Source organism: Eutrema salsugineum, unplaced genomic scaffold (genome assembly GCF_000478725.1).
Source record: "Eutrema salsugineum unplaced genomic scaffold, Eutsalg1_0 scaffold_8, whole genome shotgun sequence".
Classification (NCBI taxonomy): domain Eukaryota; kingdom Viridiplantae; phylum Streptophyta; class Magnoliopsida; order Brassicales; family Brassicaceae; genus Eutrema; species Eutrema salsugineum.
The window spans coordinates 12,356,996-12,384,656 of record NW_006256414.1 but is presented as its reverse complement, the minus strand read 5'-3'; the positions used below and the strand labels follow the sequence as shown (position 1 = coordinate 12,384,656).

At 42.4% G+C, this 27,661-nt stretch overlaps 3 non-coding genes across 3 annotated transcripts; 2 read left to right on the top strand and 1 right to left on the bottom strand.

Moving 5' to 3' along the window:
* Nucleotides 1–548: 548 nt before the first annotated feature.
* Nucleotides 549–655, top strand: LOC112082432. The gene has a single exon (XR_002897107.1). It is a non-coding gene; the product is annotated as a small nucleolar RNA R71 (small nucleolar RNA).
* Nucleotides 656–5,041: 4,386 nt separating this feature from the next.
* On the bottom strand, nt 5,042–5,148 carry LOC112082245. The gene has a single exon (XR_002896898.1). It is a non-coding gene; the product is annotated as a small nucleolar RNA R71 (small nucleolar RNA).
* Nucleotides 5,149–27,198: 22,050 nt separating this feature from the next.
* LOC112082251 lies at nt 27,199–27,305 on the top strand. The gene has a single exon (XR_002896904.1). It is a non-coding gene; the product is annotated as a small nucleolar RNA R71 (small nucleolar RNA).
* The last annotated feature ends 356 nt before the right edge of the window (nt 27,306–27,661 follow it).

Genomic DNA, 27,661 nt, shown 5'->3' with positions numbered 1-27,661 from the left:
GCTGCTGCCCACTGAACTGTTGCTTGGGCTGGAAGTTATTCGGAAAAGGGGTTTTTGGAGCATAGCTGTGGTGTTGTTGAGCAGGGTACACTTGGTCTTGAGGGTTAGCTACATTCGGGTTTCGATAAGAGAGGTTGGGGTTATTGCCGTGGTTGTTAAACCGCTGATACCTCTGCTGATTCCCTGTGTAGTTCAGCTCCTCCTGAGTTAGACCATCTTCATTAACATTGTCAAAACTTGCCCCTTGCTCATCAAACTCGCCTACAAAGTGTATTGGCTTTTGAGTCGCCATCAAAACCTTGTCAAGCTTGCTCTGAAGCTCTCTTATATCCTTTTTCATACGCTGTTCATCACTAGATCCCTCTGTACGGTTTGCTCTATCAAAGTCCTCTCCATACGTGTCATTGGACATGGCTAGGTTCTCGACTAGTTCCATTGCCGCATTGATCTCTTTCCCAAGAAAATTTCCATTTGAAGCTGTGTCGAGTTGGTTTCTGATCTTGGGGAGTGCACCTCATTATAAAGTACTCAAGAGGGATGCCTCTGAGAAGCCGTGGTGTGGGCATTGGTTAGTATAGCTCCTAAACCGTTCCCAAGCCTCACTAAAGCTCTCGTTGTTGTGCTGCGTGAAACTTGAGATCTGATTCCTAAGCTTAGCCGTGCGTGATGTGGAAAAGAACTTTGATAAGAACGCCAGTTTACACTGCTCCCAGGTTTGTATAGAGCCCCTCGGTATATTCTTTTCCCACTGGTGTGCTTTATCACCGAGGCTGAAAGGGAACAAGCGTAGCTTGAAGCTATCTTCGGAGACCCCATTTATCTTGGTTAAGTCGCAAACCCGATCAAATTGATCTAGATGCTCGAGAGGGTCTTCTCCAGCCAGACCGTGGAACTTGGAGTTTTGCACCATATTGAGCAGGGAAGCTTTAACTTCAAAGTTGTTGTTTTGAACTGGTGGAGCTTGAATCCCAGCTCGGTATTGGTGCGCATTAGCTCAGTCATTCTCTCCAACACAGATTGGAGGATGTTTTCTCTGAACTTGTGGCGGTGGCGGATGAACATGATGGGCTTGTTGCTCATTTATGTTCGCTTGGTGTTGGTTTTGCTGAGCAAGCCGTTCGTTTCTTTGAGCCTGTTGCTGATTAACATAGGCTTGTTGTTCATTTCTTCCTGCCTGCGCCTGATTAGCCTGAGCCTGGTGCTCGGCCGCCTGAGCCTGTTGCTCCATTCGCTGTTGTTCTGCCATTCCAAGTCTGTCAAAGTGCCGTTCTCTCTCGCGAGCTCGCCTTTCTAATCTGTCGATGTTACCGTCGTATGGGAAAAGCGATCCTGTGCTCCGAGACCTGGTATTCATGCACCTGAAAACAAAACAAGAACTTGCAAAAGAGGTAGTAAAACAAAAGAAAGTAAAGTCTTGATCTTAAGAACAAACAAGAGAATAATGCTCCTACAAGTTGGCAACGGCGCCAATTGATAACTAAGAGTTTTCAGGCTCTTAGAAGGGTTATCAATCCCCTTGTCAAAGTAGTATAAGGGGTGTCTAACCAAGCTTGTAAACGAGACACTAGCCTATGTCATTTGTTCACTTAAGTCAAGACAAGAAGATAAAATTTTGGTGACGATGATTAACAGGCAAATAAGCAATAAAATTAAACAAAAGCAGAGGTTTAAACTAATCAAGATGCAAACAACAAACAGGTGATTCAGATGATGATAATATGCGATAAGGGAGGAGACTCTAGACAAGATAATCGACTCGGGTGCTTCCAAGCTAAACTAATGGGTTAATGAATTATTTGTCAAGCGATTTCATATAACTTTGAACGCAAGGCATGTTAATCTTCTCATGAAAGTATTAAACATCTAAACTGATCCTCCTTCATACCAAAATGTCTTTTGAGAAGCACGAATCCATCAGCAATAAGATTCAGTTCAAATATGTCATTTAAGAGAACAAACTATCACTCTCGCGATGAAAGACTCTTAAACCTTTAACCGAGTGGTACAGACATTTCTACAAACACTTTTGATGCGAGATATGCCTCAGATCTGAACCTCAAGTGATATGCTTGGGATCCAGCCTAGAGATCTCGTCGGTTAAAGAATGAAACATGCAAGACTAGACACCTAAACCCACTAATCTATCTTGAAAGCACCCTAATCTACTTATCTAAAGCCGCTTAAACGACTACTCACTGATCATAACGAGCTCACTAAGTCCTTTGCAAGACGTGTAGCTGGTCATGATTAGGAGTTTAATGCTGATAATAAAAGAAGAATAAAGAAAGAACAAGATTCAGATGCAAAAACGAGATATCGGATTAGATTAATCTGGTTTCACAAAAGAGGCAAGTTCTTAAACGTAAATGGAGATAAAAGATAAGATGATTAGGTTTTTGGTCCTAAAATGTACTTATAGCAAAGGGAAAGTGTCGCGGGTCAGCCCGGAACAAACCGGGTACTGAACCGCTTCCTTGGGTTTATGGGTGAGTGCCACGGTGTGTCGGAAAGTGAAGCCGAGGTCTTCATGCCGAGGTGTGCACGTGAGTCAGGATCCAGATAAAGATCTCGTGAAGAACACGTCAAGAACATGCATGAAGCCTAGTCTTTGATCCATCCTCACGTGTGTGTTCTTGAGCAATTCTGTTCTTGATTCTGGGTTCGTGACAAGGGACCTCGGGATAAAATGTCGAGGGGTCATGATGTCGAGGTGCTTGGGAGAACACAGTCTGGCATGCACGCCGAGGTCATTACACCGAGGTGTACTTTCAACACTTAGTCGTTTCCAGCTTCAGTTCTTACGTATGCATGCCTCGATCTAATCATGACAAGGCTTTGGCACGAGGTCTGGTCCAGAATACTTCCAAGATATGAGCCTCGACTTGAGTGATGCCAAGGTAAAGATACCGAGGCTTGTGAAAACACTTAGCGTGTATCGCAACTCATTTAGGCTTGTATCGACCATGTCACCTTCCAGAAGGAGTAACTTTCGGCACACGACTCCAATTGCTCTGGAACCAGTTCCACAGTCAAGATGACTCAATAAGCTCGAACTTTGGTGAAGACCGGGTAAGCTGGTTCGGACAGGAGGAGCTCCGTTCGCCATGATCTTTGAAGTTCGCCGTTCATTTCTCGGGTACGCGCAATGCTGGTGTATGCTCCGGAAGCCATATCTTTCTCTCCACTGGTCCGAATTGGATGATTCCAACTGTTCTGGAATTTTTGCTTGATTATCTCCAACTTTGGTGAAGACCTCGCCAACTGATTCGGACCGGAAGGTTCCCCGGATTGCTGATCTCTGAATTGCGCGGGGAAGGACAACTTTTGGTCGTAATAACCTTCCCGCGGTAAGGAAAATGGTCGAGGGCTGTGTACCACGGTAAGCTTTTTGGTCGTAAAAATCCTTGCCTCGGTCAAAAATTTGTACCGTGGTATTTTTGCACTCGATACTCGAGTGGGGCCGATCGGTAAGGTTTTTGGCCGGTAATGAGCATCTGGTAAACATTTTGGCCGAGGTTTCCGACCAGCCGGTACGAGATTTGGCCGAGAAATTCCTTCAAGCGGTTTTCACCATTTTTGACCCTTTTCTTCACCGTTTTCTTTTCTGTTCCTCTTCTTAAGCTCCAATTGGTCTCCAAAGCTCCTGATAAAGAGTTCAAAACATGCAAAACTCTTTGGGACCTAATGCAAGCCCTAAGTCCTATTTTGACGCCTAAAGACTCAATTTACATGAGAAAACACATGATGAGGACTCTATAATGCAATCTAAATGATGTAAAATATAGACATATCAATTAGCTTAGTTAATGATGTTTAAGTTGAATGGTTTGCTTGATCACATGATTCATTAACTCACTAGTTTATCACCAAGGGCACCCTAATCCACTATCATATCTAAGACCTTTCTCATCATCATACATACATTCTCATCTCATTTAGCTTATTTACTTGCTTGTTTAAGTTGATCATTAGTTTTCATTGTTGTTTTAAGTTCTTAGTTATCATTAGTCATCAAACCTCATTCATTTGGCTTGAATTAAGAACTGATCCTGCATCTTAGTGTCTACACATGATGGATTGATACCCTTTGTACTGCAAAGTGATAAAAGGGATTGATAACCCCTCATTTAGAGCCTTGAAAACTCAAAGTTATCAATTGGCGCCGTTGCCAAAGTGTGATAGCATTAAGATTGTGTCATTTCTTGAGATCAAGCATTTTCTTTTGCGTTTTCTAATTTCTTTCAAGTTCTGGTTGTGAGTTTCAGGTGCATGAACACCAGGTCCAGATCAAGAAGCTGTGGTCCACCTTTCCCCTTAAACGACAACATTAATCTTTTGGTCCCAAGAAGGAGAAGGGATAGACATGGAAGACAGATTGATCAGGCCGATATGGAAGATCAAAGACAGCATGTAGTTGACATTGAGCAACCGGCTTAGGAGCAACAGGCTCAGGTGCACCATGGTAATGGAGAGCTGGTAATGCAGCTAGTAATGGAGCTGGTCAAGGGTTACATCAGGGTAATGTTCAGCAGGAACAGGAGCATCACCAGCAAGCTTATGTCCACCAGGGACAAGCTCCAGCTCATCAACAGAGGCATCAGGCCAATGTACAGCAGAGACAACAGGTGCACCACCATCAGCCCTTCCAACACCAACAAAAGAGATATGAGCAGCCACAGGTCTATGTTGGAGAGAATGATAGAGACAATGCTCATCAGTATGGAGCTGGAATTCAAGCACCACCTGTGCAAAACAACAACTTTGAAGTGAAGGCATCATTACTGAATATGGTCCAAAACTCCAAGTTCCATGGATTGGCAATGGAAGATCCCTTGGAACGCTTGGATCAATTTGATAAAGTCTGTGACTTGACAAAGATAAATGGAGTATCTGAAGACAGTTTCAAGCTCAGATTATCCCCATCAGTCTTGGTGACAAAGCTCACCAATGGGAGAAGAACCTCCCAAGAGGCTCCATTCAGACCTGGGAGCAATGCAAGCAGGCATTTCTGTCTAAGTTCTTCTCAACTTCAAGAAAAGCAAAGCTAAGAAACCAAATCTCCAGCTTCACTTAAGATAACAATGAGAGTTTTGGTGAAGCATATGAGAGATTCAGGAGCTACACCAACCACTGCCCACACCATGGGTTTAGTGAGGCTTCACTTCTCAGCACACTTTATAGAGGGACTCTTCCCAAGATTAGGAACCAGCTGGACACTGCCTCCAATGGAAACTTTCTGGGAAAGGAGATTCATGCTGCTTTAGAGCTGGTTGAGAACTTAGCAATGAGCAATGATACATATGGAGAAGACTTTGATAGAGCCAATAGGAGTGAGAGTTCAAGCAGGGATCAAAGATATGAGAAGGATTTTAAAACACTTGAAAGCAAGCTGGACAAGGTGTTATTAGCCACTCAAAAACCAATGCACTTTGTAGGAGAGTATGATGAACCTTCTCAATGCTTTGAGAACATCAGTGAAGAGGGTCTTACTCAAGAAGAGCTTAACTATATTGGGAATCAGAGGTTCCAAAGATATCAGTATGGCAATGCCAATCAGAACCTCTCTTACAGGAATTCAATGTAGCATACCCACAAGAAAAAGTCTACCCTACTTCTCAAGCTCCACAGAATTTTGTTCCCAAGAACAACTTTCAAAGGTTTTTCCAACCAAAGAATCAGTTTGCTCAGAATCAGGGTTTCAGTCAACAACAGCAACCATTTCAGGGTTCTGGTTTCAGTTCACAGCAAAAGCCAAAGGCACCACCAGGGTTCGGTCCACCACAGTTCCAGCAGCAGACGCCGGTTCAGCATCAGTTTCAGTCAGCACCTGTTCACCAGCAGCCACAGATGGGGTCAGATATGGTTGGGATTCTACAACAGCTGCTTCAGGGTCAACAAGTGTTTACAAGCCAGTATGCATCAATGCAGCAGGACATCAAGGAATTGAAGCAAAACCAGGCATCTAGCTCAAGAAACCAAGGCCAACTACCTGGTAAGCCTGAACCCAACCCCAAGGAATATGCTAAAGCCATTACACTGAGAAGTGGCAAGGAGCTACCTGGTTTTGAGCACAACAATGTGATCATTGAGGACAATGATCAAACTGAGGGGGAGGCAGCCTTAAAAGATGATCAAGTTGCTGAAAGATCAAGGAAAGAAAAGGGTAAAGAGGTGGAAAAGGAACCTGAACCAGAGAAGCTATATGTTCCACCACCTCCATACCAACCCAAGCTCCCATTTCCAGGGAGATTCAAGAAGCAGCTTGTAGCAAAGGCAAGAGCTGTATTTGAGAAGGCTCTCAATGAGACACCACTCACAGTGCCTCTCATTGATGCATTTCTAATGATGCCAAAGATGGGTAAGTTTTTAAAAGATGCTATTCTGAACAAGACTAAAGAGTTTCAAGGTATGGTGGTATTGAGTCATGAATGCAGTGCCATCATTCAGAGAAAGTCCATTCCAAGAAAGTTGACTGATTTAGAGAGTTTCACACTCCCTTGTGCCATAGGGCCTCTGCTATTTTCTGGGAGCATCTGTCAGCTTGATGCCATTCTCCATAGCGAAGAAGCTTGGCTTTAGAGTGTTTAAACCTGCTAGGATCTCTCTTGTCCTTGCAGAAAGATTAGTTAGGTTACCCGTTGGGATGTTGGAAGATCTGCCTGTCAAGATAGGTGGTTTTGAGGTTCTAGCTGATTTTGTTGTGCTAGAGATGGATGAGGAACCACTTGATCCTCTTATTTTGGGCAGACCATTCTTGGCCACAGCAGGAGCAATTATTGATGTGAGAGGTGGCATCATAGAGCTTCAACTTGGGTCTGAGAGGCTTAAGTTTGATGTTAATAAGATGATGAAGAAGCCCACCATAGAAGGACAATGCTTCTATGTAGAGACAATGGATCAGCTGTCTGATGAGTTTCTTGAGGAACTGAATACTGATGACCCTCTTCAAGCAGCTTTAACCCAAGAACAAGGAGACCATGGGTTCTTAGCAGAGGAGAATGAATGATACAAGCTGTATTTGGACAATGCAAGAGAACTTGGTCCTGAGACAAGGTTTTTGGAATTGGAACAAGGTGGCCCTGAGGTCTTGGATATCAGAAGCTCAAGCACAAGCCAAGGAACAGTCGAAGCAATCATGGCCGTGGGTTCTAAGGTGAAGGAACATGCTGGACCGTGTGAGCAAGACAGCTTCAGTGCTGATTGGGATGGGTCTAAGGCACCTCAGCTGAAACTCAAACCTCTTCCCAAGGGGCTCAGGTATGCTTTCTTAGGTCTCGATGAGTCTTATCCTGTCATTATCAATGATATGCTGTTAGAGGACCAAGAGCATAGGTTGTTAGAAGAGTTAAGGAAACATAGAGGAGCTATAGGCTACTCTCTGGATGACATTAAGGGTATCTCACCCTCCCTATGCACTCATAGGATTCACTTAGAAGAAGAGTCAATGTCATCCATAGAGCACCAAAGGCGCCTTAATCCCAACTTAAAAGAGGTAGTGAAGAAAGAGATTCTCAAACTCCTAGAGGCTGGGATAATTTATCCAATCTCAGACTCTAGATGGGTTTCACCAGTCCATGTGGTGCCCAAAAAGGGGGGAATGACAGTAATAAGAAATGAGAAGGATGAGCTGATTGCTACTAGAACTATAACTTGACACAGAATGTGTATAGATTATAGGAAGCTCAATGCAGCCTCTAGGAAAGATCATTTTCCTTTGCCTTTTATTGATCAAATGCTAGCGAGGCTTGCAAACCATCCCTTCTTTTGTTTTCTAGATGGTTACTCTGGATTATTTCAAATCCCCATAGATCCAAGAGACCAAGAGAAGACCACATTTACTTGTGCTTATGGCACATTTGCATACAGGCGCATGCCTTTTGGCCTTTGTAACGCCCCTGCCACATTCCAGCGTTGCATGATGCATATATTCTCTGACATCATTGAAGAGAAGGTGGAGGTGTTTATGGACGATTTTTCTGTCTATGCCTCCTCCTTCTCTGATTGTCTTTCTAACCTGTCACAGGTCTTGGAGAGATGTGAGCAGCATAACCTGGTGTTAAATTGGGAGAAATGCGACTTCATGGTGCAGGAAGGGATTGTACTTGGGCATAAGATCTCTCAGAAAGGCATAGAGGTTGACAGAGCAAAGGTGCAAGTGATGATGAATCTGCAAGCTCCCACTTCAGTCAAAGGGATAAGGAGCTTCCTTGGGCATGCAGGGTTTTACAGAAGATTCATCAAAGATTTCTCAAGAATAGCCAGACATTTGACAAGGCTGTTGTGTAAAGAGGTTGACTTTGTCTTTGATGCTGAGTGTGAAGAAGCCTTCAAGATGATCAAGGATGCATTAGTCAGTGCACCCATTGTCCAGGCTCCAGACTGGTCCCTTCCTTTTAAGGTTATGACTGATGCATCAGATTATGCAGTTGGAGCTGTGCTTGGCCAGAGGAAGGACATAAAGCTTCATGTCATCTACTATGCCAGCAGAACCCTTGATTCTGCCCAAGAGAAGTATGCCACCATAGAGAAGGAAATGTTGGTGATAGTCTTTGTATTTGATAAATTCAGGAGCTACCTGGGGGATCAAAAGTCATTGTATATACTGATCATGCAGCCCTCAGGTATCTTATGACCAAGAAAGATGCCAAGCCTAGACTATTGAGATGGGTCCTCTTACTTCAAGATTTTGATATGGAAGTACAAGACAAGAAGGGTATAGAGAATGGAGCTGCAGACCATCTCTCTAGGTTAATAGTTGACTCTGAAGTCCCTCTTAATGACAGTCTTCCTGAGGAATCATTAATGGTGCTCAACTCTTATTTGGAGTTTAAAGAAGTGGATAGCATCCAAGAGAAGAGAATGCCCTGGTTTGCTGATATTGTGAACTTTCTTGCCTGTCGAGTGGAACCACCAGAACTTGATGCTTACCACAGAAAGAAGTTCTTCAGAGATGTCCAAAGATACCATTGGGATGAACCTTACCTGTATGTCCTGAACAAAGATCAGCTGTATAGAAGGTGTCTTGCTGAAGAGGAGATGCAACCTGTGTTGCAAGACTGCCATGGATCAGCTTTTGGGGGTCACATGGGAACATTCAAGACTGTAGCCAAGGTTCTTCAGAGTGGGTTTTGGTGGCCTACAATTTTCAAGGATGCTCAAGGAGTTGTTTCAGCATGTGATGCCTGTCATAGGCATGGGAACATTTCAAAGAGGAGTGAGATGCCTCAAAATCCAATACTAGAGGTTGAAGTCTTTGATTGTTGGGGAGTGAACTTTATGGAGCCTTTCATCTCATCTTACAGGAATCAGTACATACTAGTGGTTGTGGACTATGTGTCCAATTGGGTTGAGGCTATTGCTTCCCCTACCAATGATTCCTGGAAAACTTAAGTCTAGATGGTCTGGTCCCTTTAAGATTCTTGAGGTTAGGCCATATGGAGCAGTTGTGCTAGAAGGCAAAGATGGTCAAGAGTTTGTAGTAAATGGCCAAAGGATCAAGCACTACCTGGTCACACAAAGGAAGGAGGAAGCTACAACAGTTCCCCTTCTTGATCCACCACCAGCCTGTTAAACAAGTTTTCAAAGTCAAACTTAGAGACTTTAAACAAAGTGCTCTTGGGAGACACCCCCAGCTTATCCTTTGTAAATATGCTTTTGATCTTTTCTTTTCTTTCTTTTTTATGTTTTAGAACTTTTTGATGGGTTTTGTGAGTTGATCTCAGGTTCCAGGTGACTTTTGGAGGCCATGGCTCAGGTCAAAGTGGAATGGGGCATGTGAGAAGGCTGAGAGAAGAGTCTAAGGCGTGAAAACTTAAAGGACGGTTGTGTGCTACTTGGTTGTGCGGCTCGGCCAGGCTGAAAACCATCTCGCACATGAATTCGCATTTCACACCTACCTGGGTCTGCGGGTCAGTTACCTAGCAGCAGAAGATTTGAGCACGAAAAAAATGCTAAGTGTTGGAGCTGCGACCTTGTCCTGCGGGTTAGATGCAAGAAGAGCCCAGGCCGCATGGATACTCGCGTTTTACACCGGCCTGGTGCTGCGAGACAGTCCAAATGCCGACCAAGTCGCACCAGAAGAGCACAAGCCGAGGTGTCTAAGTGTCAGATCGTGCGATCTGGTCCTGCGGTTATATGCAAGGAGAACCAAGCCGCAGAAACACTCGCAAATAACACCGAGATGGTTATGCGAGTCAATACCAAAGGATCCCAGGTCGCATATGAAGAACAGGATGCATAATCATCTAAGTGTCCAGACCTGCGACTTAGGCGTGCGACTTAAGCCGAGGTGAGACCAGGCCGCATGAACATCCGCTAATCACACCGAGACGAGCCTGCGAGCTGATGCAAAAGAACCCCAGGTCGCACACAAAACGAAGGACCCAAAACGCCTAAGTATAAAGACTGCAACATAGGCGTGCGGCTCGACACATGAGGAGACAAGGCCACATTGATACTCGCATTTTACACCGGCTTAAGCGTGCGAGAGAGACCAAGAGGAGGTCAGGCCGCACAGCAGGAAAAGAGGCCGAGACGTCTAAGTGCTAAAAGTGTGCGACATGGACCTGCAAGTCAGGTTAAGAAAGCACCAGGTCGCACAGACATTCGCGTTTTACGCTGGCCTGGGAATGCGTGTTGGTTAAAGCAGATATTGGCCAAGGTTCAAAACATGCGACCTGGGCGTGCGAGATGGTTCGGAGTTTGCCCGGGCTGCACATTAATTTGCGGTTTACACCGACTGGGACGTGCGGGTTTGTTAAGAGTTGAGCCAGGCCGCATGCATTAGAGGAAGGAAAAGACCGTGCAGAAGAGACTTGTGTGCGACATGGGCCTGCGGGCCAAACAAAGAAGATCCCAAGTCGCACACATATCCGCAATTAACACCGAGACGGTTGTGCGGCTTGGTCACGGGAGTTCCAGCCCGCACAAAGGGAAAAAGGAGTCTGGTCAATGAGAAAAGGACAGGTCAAAGCTTTGACTGGTCAAAGTGGATCTATTGACCACCAGTCCAAAGGCTGTGCCAAGTCCAACACTCTCCTCCTCACCAAAAACACGAGTTTGCTGTCTTACCCCATTTCTCTCCATTGTTTTCATCACAACTCTCTCATTTCTCCACCAAATTCGTTGATTCAAAGTGCTCTGAGCTCGTTTTTGAGTTGTTAACCTCATCCTGATACCATTTAAATCTCGTTGCATCATAATCCCAAGGTATTCACTCTGTTAAAATTCATCTTTTTCCATGATTCTTAAATGGTGATTTTTGAACTTCAAAGTGGGGAATCGATTTTAATAGGTTGTCTTAGACCTTGGGATTATTTTTATAAATGCTAGGGTGCTAGATTATCATGGAAAACAGAGCTTCTTCTTGGTGATTCACTGTTCTTGAATTTTGAAAATTATTGCAATATAATTCATGGAAAAAAAAGTGATGAACCTGTTTCTTGCTGAGTCTTTGCTTTGCACTTTTCTTTTGCATTGCTATGAACTCATTGGACTGATGCTTGGCTTGAGAGACTTGTTCATGTGCTTTAGAAATCGATTTTTGCAGCAACTTTTCAAAGTTTTTGAGAACTTTGTGAAACTTGATCTTGTGCTCACCTTGTTTTTGAGAAATTTATTGGCAGATGACTGAGAGAACCAATTTTCTATCCCGGAAGAAAGGTACTGCATCCAAGGACAAGGGTTTGGTCTCGGGATCTACACAGCCAAAAGGAAAAGGCCAAAGCACCAAGAAAAGCACAAAGCAAGGGAAAGGTGAACAAGCGCCAAAAAGGACAAGGAATGAAGAGAAAGCATTGGTGGTTGCATCTGGTTCCAAGAAGAAACGGAAACAACTGACTGTGGTATCTGATGATGAACAGACTGAGAGTGGCTTAAGCAACTCAGTTGGAGGTTCCCAAGGCACCATTGAAGAGGCATCAAAGAGGATCAAGAAAACTGAACCAGAAACACCTGATTATCTGGCTAAGTTTCAACAAATAGGGATCCAGCAAGGGAGGTTCCCTGATGTGGAGTTTCTGAAGAAGATTAGCATCTATGAAGATGTCAAAACTTTGCTTGGGAACATGGGCATTGAATCACTATTGGAGCTGAGAGAGATCGCATATGAAGAGGAGTCTCAAGAGTTCTTGGCTTCTTTTGATGCTTTTATGTACTACCCAAGGGATTCAAGGATTCTTCAAGGGGATGGTCTTGGATACATGGAGTTTACGGTGAAAGGAAAGGCCTACAGAGTGCCATTCAGGGAATTGAATGAGATATTTGGGTTTTCTGCGCCTAAAAACATACCTCTCTCCAACCAGATCGGTCTTAGAAAGGAAGATGTTCAAGCCTTATGGAGATCAATAGCTTCTCGGAAGTTCACAGCTGGAGCAGCTAAGTCCTCTTGGATAAGAAATCCAGTGTGGGGCTGAAACAGTTGTGGGGCTGAAATCCAGCTATGTCCACAAGATCCTTTCTCACAGCTTCTTCTTCAAGCTTGATGTAGGGAGAGTTCATAAAGGTGATCTGAATCTCCTTGGTGTGGGGCTGAAACAGTTGATACCAACTTATGAAGATGGGAAGCCCTATGAAGGATATGCTTACACACCTTGCCTTGCCTCTCAATTAGCAAGGTCTTTGATGTTCTACAAGGAGTGCATTTGGGGTTCAACAAAGAAGGATGCAAAGCTGGCCCATGGTTGGGTTGTAACAAAGATCTTGAAGGCAAGAGGGTACAAGTTCAAGGAGAACAAGGCAAGGTTTGACCTGATTAATGAAGCTCATTTGTGTAAGATCGGTTTCTTTCAAGGAAGAGTTGGAGCCAAGCTGGTTTACAATTTCAAGTTCTTCATTGATGAGCCAGTCCAAACTCTCCTGCCCAATCCCTCCATCACCACAGTCCAAGTAAAGAGGAACATTCACTTCTACTTGTTGAAGGAAGAGCTGTACAGTGTCCAAACTGATCCACCAATTCTCAAGTACAAGAAGACTTGCAGAGAAGAAGCTTCAAAGGAAAAGAAAGCAACCGCTGAAGCTGCTACCACTAGTGCTGCTGGTGCTGGAGATGATGGTCTGCCTCCACCTCAAAAACGTTATGGTGGGAACAGATATCACTTTGATGATTACAACTGGGAGGAGCCAGGCACTTCAGGGTTTAGAGCTCAGCAAAAGATCAAGGTTCTCCAACAATGGTGCAAGTACCAGGACAAAACGATACATAAGATGGCAAAGTGCATCAAGAAGATGAAGAAAAGGATCAAGAAGCTTGAAAACCCTTGCAAAGGTGGATCTCCAACACCGGTTTCACCAAGGAACAGAGAAGAGGTTGGAGAGAGTTCCACCAACTGCACAGCCCTTGTCCCATATGGCACAGCATGGGTGGATCTTGAAGACGGTTCTGATGAGGCAAGCCATCACTCATGGAAGACTCCCTCTGGTCACATGTCCAGAGACTCCCTCTGGTCACACGTCCAACCCCTCATACTCTTTAGGGTCTGAGTTCCACAGCTCTTAGGTACCACTCCACACCTTGTACATATGCATGTAGTCTCTCTTTTTCTCTTTGCATTTTAATTGTTTGCTTTGCTTTTACTCCTTTCTCATACTTTTATAACACAAGGGACTGTGTTATTTCAGTGTGGGGGTGGAGTTTCATCTTTGATTAATCATATTTTCTCTGTTCTTATTTTATACTTTGAGTCTTGAGTCACATTCTTGCATGCATTCATGTAGATGCATTTCATCTAAGTGCATATAAAAGCCAAAAAAATTGAAAAATCTGAAAAACAAATTTCACAAAAAAATGTTCATGTAGTTGCATTTCATTTTTAGAATTGAGTCTAGTTGCATCATATAGGTTGCATTATGCAATGGAGCAAGGATAGGTTTTCCTTGAGAGTAAATCACTTTGAGAATTTGGATTAAATATGCTTTTGAAATGACTTCTATGCTTGCAAGGCTTGAAATGATCTAAATCTGAGAAGCAAGTTTGAATTGAACTCAACTCTAATAAGTGAAAACCCTGAACTTGACTTGAAATTATCATTTGGTGCATTGTTTGAATAAGCTTGTGGATACCATGATACATATTTGAGCTAGAATCCTGTTTTTGCCACCCTCTTCCTTAGCTCAAATAGCTGAATCTGCATAATAGATCAGTTTTCCTCACCCTGAACCCATCTTTCTTTCAATCCAATTGTTTGTGTGTTATTGAGAGGCCACCTTGGACCAAACTTAGCAGAAAGTGTTAGGTTTAGGGCGACAAGGGCAAGTCTCATTGTGAGTAAGTTCCATCATCAAGGAGCTGAGAGATTTGGCGAGATTTAAGTGTGGGGGAATACTTGTTGGTGAGTGGAAAAATGAGAGATAAGTGGAAATAAAAGGAGAATGGTGAGAACTAGGGGATAGAAAAGAAAAGAAATCAGTCTTGGAGTTTTGAGTCAAATAAAGTGAGCTCTAGTGTTTAGAAAAGAAAAAGTCTAGCCTCTAAGTGAAAAGAAAAGAAAAGAAGCCAAAGAGCTCAAATGTTTTAAAAAAAAGAAAGAAAAAAAGAGGCTAGAGGTTACAAAAAGAAAGTGAAAAAGAGCTATGAAAGTTTGAACTCCAAGACTTGTGCATTGAAAGAAAAACTGATCCCTTAGTGAGAGAGGAGAGAGTGTGAAAAGTAAGCAAGTGAGGAAACTTTGAGTAGTGTGTGGGGTGGGATGAGCTTTGCCCTTGTATGCATAGGTTGCCTTTTACCTTTAGCATTCTGCCAAAGTTTGGTCATTCATAGAGAGATCCCTTTGCTGCATTAAACCCACTCAGACGCTGATGAGATAATTTTAGTCTCATCACCTCACCCTAGCCAAACCAGCTTGTTCAGACATTGCATCATCTGATTCATTTGGTTAAAAGCTTAATGATTGTCAAAGAGTTGAGGAATAAGAGAACTTGTGGAGATTTCTTGTTGTGTTGATTAAATCAGAGTATAGTCTTGCTTTGCATATTGAGCATGAACTTGAATTCTCTTAGTTGTCACTTCTCTGAAAGGAAATATGAGCTCCCAATGCATTCAACCTCTTTCTCTCATTTGTTCCTTGTGCTTGAGGACAAGCAAAAGGCAAGTGAGGGGGAGTTGATATGTTCATAATTTGCATCATTCAGGTTGTACATTTCATTCCAAATCATGTATTTTCTCATGCATATTAGGTCCTTAGGTGTTGTTTTAGGGCTTATGAGTTGCATTAGGTCCCAATAAGTCTTTGCATGTTTGGAGTGTTTATCAGGTGTATTTGGAGCTATTTGGAGTTGAAAAGGTGAAACCAGGAAGAGAAATGGCAATCAGGACTTGAAAGATGGTGAAAATGGGTTTTTGGAGGTTCTCGGCGATTCTCACATACAGCAGGCAACTTTTTTCGGCGATTTTCATGTACCGCGAGTGAGCCTCTCGGCCAAAACACGTACCGCTGCAAAGGTTTCTCGGCCAAAATTTATGGGTACAGACACATCTCAGAAATCGCATTACCTGAAGGTCTTTCCCGTCGTTTCAGTTGTCGGGTGCTTCATCAAAGTTGGAAAGGATTGGATCATGGTTCCAGAGCAGGTAGAACCATAGGATTTGGAGGCGTGAGCAGAGAGTTAAGCTTGTCGGAAGGCACGCCTGTCTCACCGTTTTGGACCGACCCGATGAGCTCCGAAGAATGCAAAGGACGATGCACTTCCAGACCGATTCAGTCTACAGGGCCTTCATCAAGATTTGAGATATTTGAGTCCTATTTCCAGAACGTTTGAGACCATTCAATTTTGGAGCTATGAGCAAGAAAATAACGTTTCTGGAATGGACGCATGTCTAGAAGCCTCTTTCTGGCCGTGTCAATGCACTGCAAAGCTGAGCCCTCCAGGGAACCTTCCACTTCCCAAGCGCCAAAGATTCCTTCACCAAAGTTGAAGATATCTGAGTGTTGTTTCAACTGAAGTTGGAATCGTGCCATTTGGACCATTATCCTGGGAGTTACTCTCCCACGAATGTGAAGTGGTCCGAGGAGACCTGAAGCCTGGAGATAGTCTTGCGACTTGGCTAACTCGCAATGCCTGGAGATTAATGTCTGGGGGTTGAGCTGCGTGTTGAGATGTGCGAGTAAGTTAACACTGGGTAAGGTCTAAGGTTCCCGAGCAAGAAAAATACTAAGTCCACAAGCGTGCGACTTGAGCATGCGAGTTGACCAAGCTTAGAACTGAGCCGCATGAAGACTAGCAATTTACACCGACCTGAGCATGCAACTTGGGAGTGATGAAGACCACCCCGCACATATTTCTGAAAGCCCCTGCTACATGGTCGTGCGAGTTAAGGAGCAAAGGGAACTGAGCCGCACGAAGATTCGTGTTTTGCACCAAGAGAGTAATGCGGCTGGGCTTACATGGATTCTATCTCGCTGAAGCTTCTTTCTAGGATCATGCGAGTTGGGCATGCGAGTTGGGCATGCGACTTGGGACTAAAGGAGGACCAAGTCTCACACATATTCTTCCCAGATTTCGTCTTGGTCATGCGAGTTGAAGAGGAGGAAGACTGAATCGCACAAAGACTCGCAGAACACTCCTAGATGGGCATGCGGCTGAAACTAAAGGACTTAAGGCTCACAAGACTGCTTCTTTGGCTGTGCAACTTGGGTATGCGACCTCGCACACTCGTCATTTTACCCATTGAAGCCTGGTCAGGACCCGGTTTGTTCAGGGCTGACCCGGTTTGTTTTAGAACCTATATATAGTTTTTTAGGGTTTTACCCCAAGGACTTAAGCTTTATTCTTTTTGTTTCTTGCCTCTTTTGTGAAAGACTCCCCTTTGAGAAGAGAAATATCGATTTTTAAGGGTTCTAATCAAGAGAGTTTGAGAGATCTTTGTGTTTAGAGCTGTGATTCTTCTTAATCTATCATCTCCATCTTCATTCTCACACTTCTAATCATGCCAATCTTCTCAACTTGCAAAGGTTTAAGAGAGATTGGTATGATTAGTGAGTAATCCCCATATTAAGGTCTTAGATATGTAGATTAGGGTGCTTAGGTGGTAGATTAGTGAGCTTAGGGGTTAGATCATTCATATTCCATTCTCTAAAACCTGTTCTTAATGCTAGATCCATACACATCATATGTGGTCTAGATTCTGGGCATTTCATGCACCAAAAGTGTTTGTTGAAATGCCTGAACCAAGATTGTTAGAGGTTCAAGTATTATTCATCATGGGAATGATTGTTTATATGCTTAAATGACAGATTAAACTGGTTCTTACTGCTTGTTGATTCATGTTTCACTAATGATAATTAGGTTAGAGACTGTTTTAGCAAAGAAGTTAATGCCTTCATGAGAGGATTAGCTTAGTTAATAATGTTTAAGTGGAATGGTTTGTTTGATCACATGATTCATTAGCTCACTAGTTTATCACCAAGGGCACCTTAATCCACTATCATGTCTAAGACCTTTCTCATCATCATTCATACATTCTCATCTCATTTAGCTTATTTACTTGCTTGTTTAAGTTGATCATTAGTTTTCATTCTTGTTTGAAGTTCTTAGTTATCATTAGTCATCAAACCTCACTCATTTGTCTTGAATTAAGAACTGATCCTGCATCTTAGTGTCTACACATGATGGATTGATACCCTTTGTACTGCAAAGTGACAAAAGGGATTGATAACCCCTCATTTAGAGCCTTGAAAACTCAAAGTTATCAGAGACCCCGCTCCCTTCTTCCATAACCGGGAGCAAGACGGACCGACTATCAAATCCATGAGACTACGAATCCGCCTTTCATCTAGATTGGCTATTAACTTTGAACGCCCCCAACCGCCCCTAGGAGTGAGCCCAACGCCGTATAATCTGTGGCCCAACGTCCTCTCTCTAGGTTTGTTGGCCCACCAACCGCCCCTACCAGTGAGTCCAACGTCCTTTTTCTCTAGGCCCGTTGGCCCACCACTGTCCGATGGTTGGCCTCTTTCTAGGCCCATGGGCCCACCCCTGTCTGACAGTTAAGAGTCGCTTTGTTTGGAAGGCTCGTAAGAGTTGTCTACTGTCCCTGCAATCACCACGTGATATTTCCCTGTGCTTTGTCCTCACTCGCACGGTACTGCATACTACTTCCCGGTACGTCACCCATCCTGAGATTGCTTCAGCATAAGCACGCTTAACTCTGGAGTTCTCTCAAGACACTTGACCGGAACTGATAAGTGCACTTTGATGACATAGGTAGCCAAGTCAATTCTTATAAGCCTTTTCACATATAACGGAAATCGGGATGTCACATTTAGCTCTCTCTTTATTTGAATTTGAGTCTTTGTTTGTTTATATTGCTTTTTTAATTCTTATTTATTGCTTGTTTAGTTCTTAAATATTGCTTGTTTCTTGTTTGTTTTATGTTTTAGATCACCTTTGTCACCAACTTGTTTCTTTAGACTCGGATTAAGAATTGATCCTCATAGCCTTGGTGTCTAGATAATCTCCATTTGTTTTGACCCTCAAGTGCTACAACACAAGAGGTTAATTGACTTTAGTAGGCTAAAAACCTACTATCAGGCTGCCTTCGAGTTTTCTTCAGATACAGTATGGAAACTAAGAAGAACATCTCCCTATATTTTAGAAGAGCGAGGTACCTATCTTTACTAGATCATCAACTGATGCAGCTGTTTGCAGGATCCATCTCAAAGACACACAACAAGGCAGCGATTACACAAACATGATTAGGAAAGAAAAACTTGAAGAATCCAATCAAGTAGTTCAAACTCTGCCCAAAAGCATTTTGTTTGCCAAAGCATGTAGAGACTACATGATCAACCACTTCTTCTCTGATAGCAACGAGTCTATCCAAGAGATGAAAGACTTGTTCACACACGCCCAAGAAGGTAGACCAGTTTGAATTCTACACAAAGTTCAAGAAAAAGTTCAATTTCTTATCTCTTGTGACATTAGTGGTGAAAGATTTCTCAATATTCTTTTTGATTCTGGAGCTTGCATTAACATGATGTCCAAAGCCACTGCTTTGAGACTTGGCTTTAAACACATTTCAAATACCAGGACAAAGATTAGCTTAGCATATGACTCAAGTGCAACTCCAAGAGGGATAGCCCGAGACATTCTTCTAAGGATTGGAGATTGCATATGTGAGACCCCGCTCCCTTCTTCCCTTCCGTGAACCAGACGGACCGGCAATCAAATCGATGAGACCCCGAATTCGCCTTTCATCTGGATTGGTTATCAACTCTGAACGCCCCCAACCGCCCCTTCCAGTGAGCCCAACGCCGTTTACTCTAGGCTCCAACGTCCTCTTCTCTATAGGTCCATTGACACACCAACCGCCCCTACCAATGAGCCCAAATCCTTCTCTCTAAGGCACATTGGCCCACCACTATACGACGGTTGGCCTCTTTCTAGGCCCATGGGCCCACTCCTGTCCGACAGTTAGGATTCGTTGGTCTGGGAGGCTTGTAAGACTTGTCTACTGTCCTTGAAATCACCATGTGATCTTTCCCCATTCTTTCTCCTCACTTACACGATACCGTTGACCATTTCCCGGGTAGGTCATCCATCCTTCACACGGTACCGCGGACCACTTATTGGTAGGTCACCCATCCTGAGATTGCTCCAGCATAAGCACGCTTAACTCTGGAGTTCTCTCAAGACTAGTTCCTGAAAAAATAAGTGCACTTTGATGACATATGATATGTTCAAGACCAGCTTAGGAACGGAGGAGAATAATGGAGAACAAGGTGAGCCTGAACCAGAATCTAATGAAGACTAAGAGCAGCTGAAACCCGAGGAAGGAAGTATAGACGAAGATAAAGACTTGCATCTTCCGATTGGTCCAATGACAAGATCAAGGGCAATGAAGTTCAAGTAAGATTTTCAGAAGTTATTACACACGAATCAGGGAAATCTTAAGTGTGCTAATCCAACTAAACTGGTTGTGATACAAGCCACTTAGGAGTTCATCAAGGGGGGTGTTGTGACTTGTGCTTTTTTTCCCTTCGTTTGGTTTTGTCCCAATTGGGTTTTCCAGACAAGGTTTTTAATGAGGCTTGCTCACAACACTATTACAAAATGCTTCTTGATGAAACTTAGCCCAATTTGTTCACAGACTCGGTCAAAGAAGAGAGGAGCCTGTTTTCAAATTCAAACTAGTCTAAGTCTTAGTCGTTGAGTCTTTAAGTGGTCTTAGCTGTCTTTACTATTTCCCAAGTGTTTCGAGACTCTATATGTATTGCTCTTGTCCTTCTTTTCAATCTATAAAACCTTTTATTCTAAAACTCTCTCTAAAATCGTTTGATCATCAGCTTGATTAGTGAATTCGGATTATATCCTTTCATTGCAAGCACCACTAGATCTGTTGATAGTCTAAGAGATCTCCCATCTCTTTTAGAAGTATCAAGGCGTTTTCCATAAGTTACACCATATTTCACAATTTCATAATCATTCACTTCGTTCCGCAATATCTCCCATCGTCGAATATTGAGGTCACAACCGTTGGAGAGTACTCCAGGGCTTTATCCTCACCTAGGATCATATCAAGTGGTATCAGAGCAAATCTCCAAACCCAGGTTGTGTCTTTTAGTGTTTAACAATTTGTGACTTTTCATATTCTGATTTGATCGTGACGTGAAACTAGTCGGATCATGTTCTTTTGCATCCGATCTATCAAGTTTATGTTACAAGTCACCCGAAATTTCAAAGAACTTTTCGAAAATGTAGAGAGAAAGAATTAGGGTTTCTAAAAGTCTGATCGTTGTATCATGTTCTTTATCGAATTTGATTACTTTTAAAACTAGCTAGTGTATTCTTCGAGCTCTTTTACTGGTCTTTTGCTTGTCATCTGAACAGGTACAATGGAGGAATCAGTTCATTAAAAAGAAGATCCTGCGAACCCAAGTGGATCAGCAAACAAACTTATGATGGACGCTATGATGACTCAAATGATGTCTCTTATGTGGCGGGAGTTTGAAAGCATGAGATCTGACATGGAAAAGATGGTTTCAGACAAACCAAGAAAGAGCAGTGACTATTCGGCTTTGGAGCAATATTACAGCAACTCCTCCTCTAGGGCTCGTTCATCAAAGAGAAGAGGAAGCGATAGAGAGGAAAGAAAGCAATGGTCTAGTGATCCTATAGGCAGTCTCAACCTCACAATTCCTAAGTTCAGATTCACGGCTGGTCCTGAAGAATACTTGGAGTGGGAAAAAATACTGAACTTGTATTTAACTGTCGAGACTACACCACTGAGCACAAGCTAAAGCTGGCCCCAACAGAATATGAAGATTATGCTCTAAGTTGGTGGGATAATCTAGTTACAACAAGAAGAAGGATAAGAGAAGATCCCATCAAATCATGGAATCAATTGAAGTCGATCATTTAGAAGAAAATTTGTACCAAGTCATTACCACAGAGAGCTGCATTTCAAACTCAGGAGTTTACCCAAGGAAACCAATCTGTTGAATAATACTACAAGGAAATAGAAACTCTTATGATGGGAGCCGATATTCGTGAAGACAGGGAAGCAACAATGGCTAGGTTCATGGGGAGGTTAAACAGAGAAATTATAGATCGTTTAGAGGTGCATCACTATGTAGAGTTGGAGGAGCTGCTGCACAAGGCTATTATGTTCGCGAAACAACTCAAGAGAAGAAACCACAAGACTAACTACGGGTCCAGCAAGCCGAGTAATCAGAAGGATGAGAAAACGAGTTTTCAAACAGAGTTTAAGCTATTCTCCAAGTCTAAAAGTGAAGAACATAGCGTCAAAGGGAAAGAAGTGGTGACTACCTCCAAGAATAGGGATATTCAGTGTTACAAGTGCAAGGGGTATGTTTACTATGCGGGTAGCTGTTACAACAAGAAGATAATGATCATTAAAGACAATGGAGAAGTGGAAACTGAAGAAGAACAATCTGATGATGATGAACAAATAGAGATGCGTGATCGAGGAGAACTGTTGGTAACTAGAACCTAAACATAAAAAATCAAACATCAAAGCACCCTAATCTACACACCTAGAAGTTTAAATGAAGAGTATTCACTAATCATGCTTAACACAACTACTCTTTTGCAAGACGTGATGTTAAACATGATTAGAAGCACAGATAAGAAGAGAAGATGATAAGAAACAACTTTAGATTGATTAAATCCTTGAGATATCTCTTAACAAAATATGGGTTTTCACAAAAAAGACAAAGATAAAAGAGAGAATAAAGCTTTTCTCAACAGGTATTTCCTAAAGCATATATATAGGTAGGGTTTTCTTGATGGGCCAACCCAGAACAAACTAGGTATTGGCCCAAAAAGGCCCTAAAACACGTGTTGAACTAAGGTAGTATCGACCTAATTTCAGTCCGTGCAGGAGCTCAGTGTGGTGTTAAGAAATCTCTGAAATTCAACACCGAGCAGGTTTCACTTGGTGTAGCTCCTCGGTGTAGTGTAATGAAGGTATTCAGGTGGCAAATACCGAGCAGAATTGTGTTGGTGCAGCATCTCGACATTTCTTCAGCTCTGAGCTCCCAAATCCAAAAAAAACTTCAAGGGATCAAGGTCATATCGTTCGAATTCTGGTCGGTATGTTTTCTCGATATGAATGCAAACCTCTTGCACCAAATCCTTCATAACGCTCTGCTCGCTGGTCTAAACATTGATCTTCCAACTCCAAGAACCAGATGACGTCCTCAGCTCCAAGTTTTGTGCAGGGATCGACCCCGTCTGACGTCAGCAAGGGCTCCGTTCGACCAGTTCTTTGATGCGCGTCGCTTTGGTCCTTTATCGGCTCCGAGACATGTACTGCTTCTGATCGCCATAACTTTCAGCTCAGAACTCCAAATAGGACGATCTCAAGTGTTATGGAAACTATACTGGGCCCTCTTGATTCTTGATGAGGACATTGGAGGCTGAATCCTTGTGAAATGGCTCCTTCTCAGGTGATAAATTTGAGGGATCGTCGGCTCCATAACACTTGTCCGAGTCTGATGCACGTAAGGTGATGGTCTCTCCATGGCTTTTGTTCCAATTGCTCCCAATTAGCTCCAAATGACCTGTAAACACTCCAAAAGTGAAAAACTCTCTAGGACCTAATGAAATTTCTAACTAAAGACAAAAGCAAAGACAAATATATGTAAAACTACCTAAATGTATATATGAGACTCAATATTTGGACCAAAAATGCAATTCTGATTATGCAAATTATGAATATATCAAATTATGAATGAAATGCTTGGGAGTTCACATTTCTTAAAGAGATAGAGTAATCATCAAAAGAGTTCAACTCATGGTCCTATTTACTAATTCTAAATTGCAATACAATCTGGTGTATTCATAAAAACTAGCCATGCTCATCACCAAGTGAACCAAACACAAGTTTCAACCTTCACAAGAATTGCTAACTCCAGCCCTTGACATTCATTTAAGTATCATGTGGATCATGCTCATGCAAATAATGTGAACTCATTTGGTTTGGGACAGGGTTATGAGATTAAAATGATCTAATTCCAATGCTTGTGGGTTCAATGCAGCTTAAGGAATCACTCAAGAAGGAATAAACTTTAACAGAAGGCTAAGGGTAAAAGGCAACTGATGCATACAAGAGTAGAATCTCATCTACCCAATGCCCAAAGTTGGTCTTTCACCTTAACTCTAAACCCATGAAGAACACACCTAAGCTACCCTTCTTTCAAGGCATTCATTGCCTTATCAACCCACTTCTCACTTCACTCTCATTCTTTTCCTCACCAGGGAATTCATCTTTTCATTTTCAAATTCAGGCTTTGGGGTCTAAACCTTTCACTTAGCTCCTTCTCACTTAGCATTGTCTAGCCTCTTTTCATTTCTCTTTAAACACTTGAGCCTTTTCGGCTTCTTTTCTTTTCTTTTCACTTAGAGGCTAGACTTTACTTTTCAAAACACAAGAGCTTTCTTTCTTTAAACAACAGACCCCAAACCGATCTCTTTTCTTTTCCATCCCCTGGTTCTCATCTCAAATTCTCTCTTTTTCACTCAGTGTTTCCCAAGATCTCTTCCTAGCCTACTCTAGACTCATGATGCAAAGCTAGATCTACACGAAACTCTACTCTTGTTGCCCTAAACCCAACACTTTCTGTCAAGTTTATTCAGAAAAAGACCTCACATCTCTCACTAGAGTGTTTCAGGCTTCAAGGAAGGTTTGGTTAAAGGCAAGGGAACTGTCTCAAGATGAGAGAACAGCTATTTGAGCTAGCAAAGCGTGGCAAAAAGGGTTAAGAGAGCTCAAATATTTTGTGGTACCCATGAGTTCACAATGATATGTACAAACATGATAATTAGATTGTCAAATTATGAATTTCACTTTAAACAAGGCTGGAGTTAATCACAACTTGATCCAACTAACACAGAAGCATTGAGACACTAGTTCCAAACATGGTTCACTCTTGATTTCATACCAGTTTTGCAAGCAATATAGAATTAATAACTAGGGCCATGAATTCAAGTTTTTAAGATGATTCTCTATCAAAGAAACCTATCTTTACTCCCATGCAAATGATGCAACCTACATGATTATGCAACTAGACTGTGAACATTTTTTTGTGAAAAGTTTTCAGGTTTTTTTCAATTTTTTTGGTTTTTATATGAACTTATATGAAAGCAAAATGAGACTCTATAGTTAAAAAGACAATAAGATCAAGAACAAACATGGTTAGCAATACTAAACTCCTCCCCCACACTTAAATAACACAGTCCCTTGTGTTATAAAAGCATAATAAAGGAGTGTAGATCAAGCTCAAAATGCAGAATGAGAAAAGAAATAAAATGCAAAATGCTATGTACAAGTTGGAGTGTTACCTTCTCTAGGACTGAGAGATGGGGCTGGAGAATTGACTACACTGACCTCTTGCACCGAGTGAAATCACCTTGGTGTGAGGCATCCTTGGCCATCTTTTGTTCCACACCGACCTCCATTTGCTCGGTGTATCAGGTCGATATTCCTTCGGCTTTTAAACCTTGTTACACCGAGTGAATGCACCGAGTGAAATCACCTCGGTGTGAATGTATTCCTCACACGATTTCTCAGCTTTTCTTTGGTCCATTCTCCTTATGGTAGCTCCTAAACACCTCAGAAATCTGTCCACACTTAAGCAAGACATCAAAACATCCTAAAAACAGCAAAAGAAAGCATTAAAAAGAGTATTTACAAAGGATAAGCTTGGGGTGTCTCCCAAGAGCACTTTGTTTAAAGTCACTAAGTTTGACTTTTCATACTCTTTTTCTCAATGGGGGAGAGGAGGAGATTTGATGCTCCTTGTCTTGTCCATGAATTCAAGCATGAGGTCCTTGTTCATCAGCTCTTAGACACCATCAGATCCCTTGTCCTTGAACTCTGGTGTGAGGATAGCTCTGACTTTGGCAAATGGTCTTGATCTTCCATTGCCTTTAACCTTGTATTCCACAGCTCTACCATCAAACTTCCATGGAGTGAGAGTTAAGACTTGAGAAGAGGACCCAAGAGTGAATGGTTTGGTGCTTGTTGGGTTCTTGTCTTGAGACCCTGAACCATTGCCTTTGTTGCTGCTGATCTCCTTTTCACTTGGTGTAGGAGATAAAGATTTCAAGCAAGCTTCATCATCACTAAAGAAATCCCCTCCAAACTCAAGATCAGGTCTTATGAGGGATTCTTTCTTCTTCTCAACAGGTGCAAAGGGTTGAGCATCTTCTATAGTTCCCATACTCCTCTCATACATCATCCCATAGCGTTTCAACTCATCAGAATCATCAGATATAACCCCACAAAACCCAGCAAGAGGAGGTTTAAGGGGATAAGATACTTCATCATCTACCTTAGTAAGCACCACTCTTTGAGTATCAAAGTCCATCCTTGATCTTGTGGTGTTCAGAAATGGAGTTCCAAGCAAAAGAGGTAGCTCTTTGGTCTTTTTCATCTTCATGACTACAAAATCACTTGGAACTGTGCATTCACCAATCTTCAATGGGTAGTCTTCAAGGATTCCATATGGCTTCTTGGAGGATGAATCTCCAAAGGTAATTGACATGGGGTGATGCTTAAGACTCTTGATCCCTAGTCTCTCCACCATGTCTAAAGACATTACACTGAAGCTTGATCCAGAATCACATACATCATTATCCACTTTCAAGCTTCCAAGTGAGCATGAGATTAAGAACTTTCCTCGATTACCAAGCTTTGGGATAGTTTTGGGTGTCACCCTTGTTGAACCAGTGCTAGAAACTTCATCAGATGTCCTTCCTTGAACCATTCTCTGAATTTTTCCTTCAGCAATATCATAATTATTCTTTTTCATATCAAAACAAGCTGCCTCCGCACCTTCTTTCTCAATGTCCTCATTAAGATAACAGAACAGGAACTCAAACTCATCTATGATGGCGTCCTCATCATCTTTTGTCAGGCATTTTTCACTTGAGACATTGCCATGGAGAATATCCTCAATTTCTTGGACAGCAGCATGATTCTCATCATTTGAGAGGAATTCATTGCAGTATTCTGTTTGATGTGCAACTGATGTCCCTGGTAAAGATCTTTGAGCTTGAGAACTGCAGTGGCCCTTGTTGTTCTCTAGAGTCTTGACTTTGGAAGCCAAGGTTGCAAATTGAGTTAGAAGATCAGAATAAGTGCAATCCACCTTGTTGTCAATCTCTGCCATTTTCTTGTTGAAGTCCATGGCACCACTTGGTTGACCTTGGAGGATTTGCTGGAGCAGGTTATGTACTTCTTGATCCTTATTCCCTGAGTTCTGTTTGAGGCTTTGCTGTTGGGGAGGGACAAAACCTTTTTGGTTATTTATGTGAGAGTGAAAGTTCTGGGTGGGGTGATTCTTGTAATAGGTAAAGCCTTTTTGGTAACCTTGTTGTCCACTTACAAAGTTTACGTCAGCTGTGATGTCTTTCCCTTGAAATGGGTCTTGAAACACATGATTCACATCTCTGACGAAGTTGACTGACTTATGAGAAGCTAGGAGAAGTTTATCTAGCTTCTCATTGAGAGACCAGATGTCTTTCCTTGTACTTTCCTCTTCAGCACACACAGCACCTCTTGAATTCCTATCAAAGTCTGATCCATAAAGCTCATCACTCTGAGCTACATTCTCCACAAGGGTCATGGCATCATTAACTTCCTTGGTCATGAAATTACCATTTGAATCTGTGTTCAAGAGTAGTCTGACCTTTGGTAAAGCACCTCTATAGAAGGTACTTAGCAGCTGAGCATCTGAGAATCCATGGTGAGAGCATTGCATGGTATACCCTCTAAATCTTTCCCAAGCCTCACAAAAGGATTCATGGTTCATCTGAATAAAATTTGAGATTTCATTTCTTAACCTTGCTGTTCTTGATGAAGAGAAGAACTTGGTTAGAAATGCTCTTTTGCATTGCTCCCATGTTGTGACTGATCTTTGAGGTAGAGACTTTTCCCATTGATGAGCTTTGTCTCCTATAGAAAAATGAAATAGCCTCAATTTGAAACTGTCCTCACTCACTCCATTCATCTTAGTTAGATCACAAACTCTATCAAATTTGTCAATGTGATCTAATGGGTCTTCTAATGCCAAGCCCTGGAACTTGTTTGATTGTACCATGTTGATCAAGCCAGATTTGATCTCAAATTCGTTTTCAGGTGTTGGAGCTTGAATCCCATGTCTCTGACCCTGAGCATTGGCCTCATCAGCAGCTCCAACAA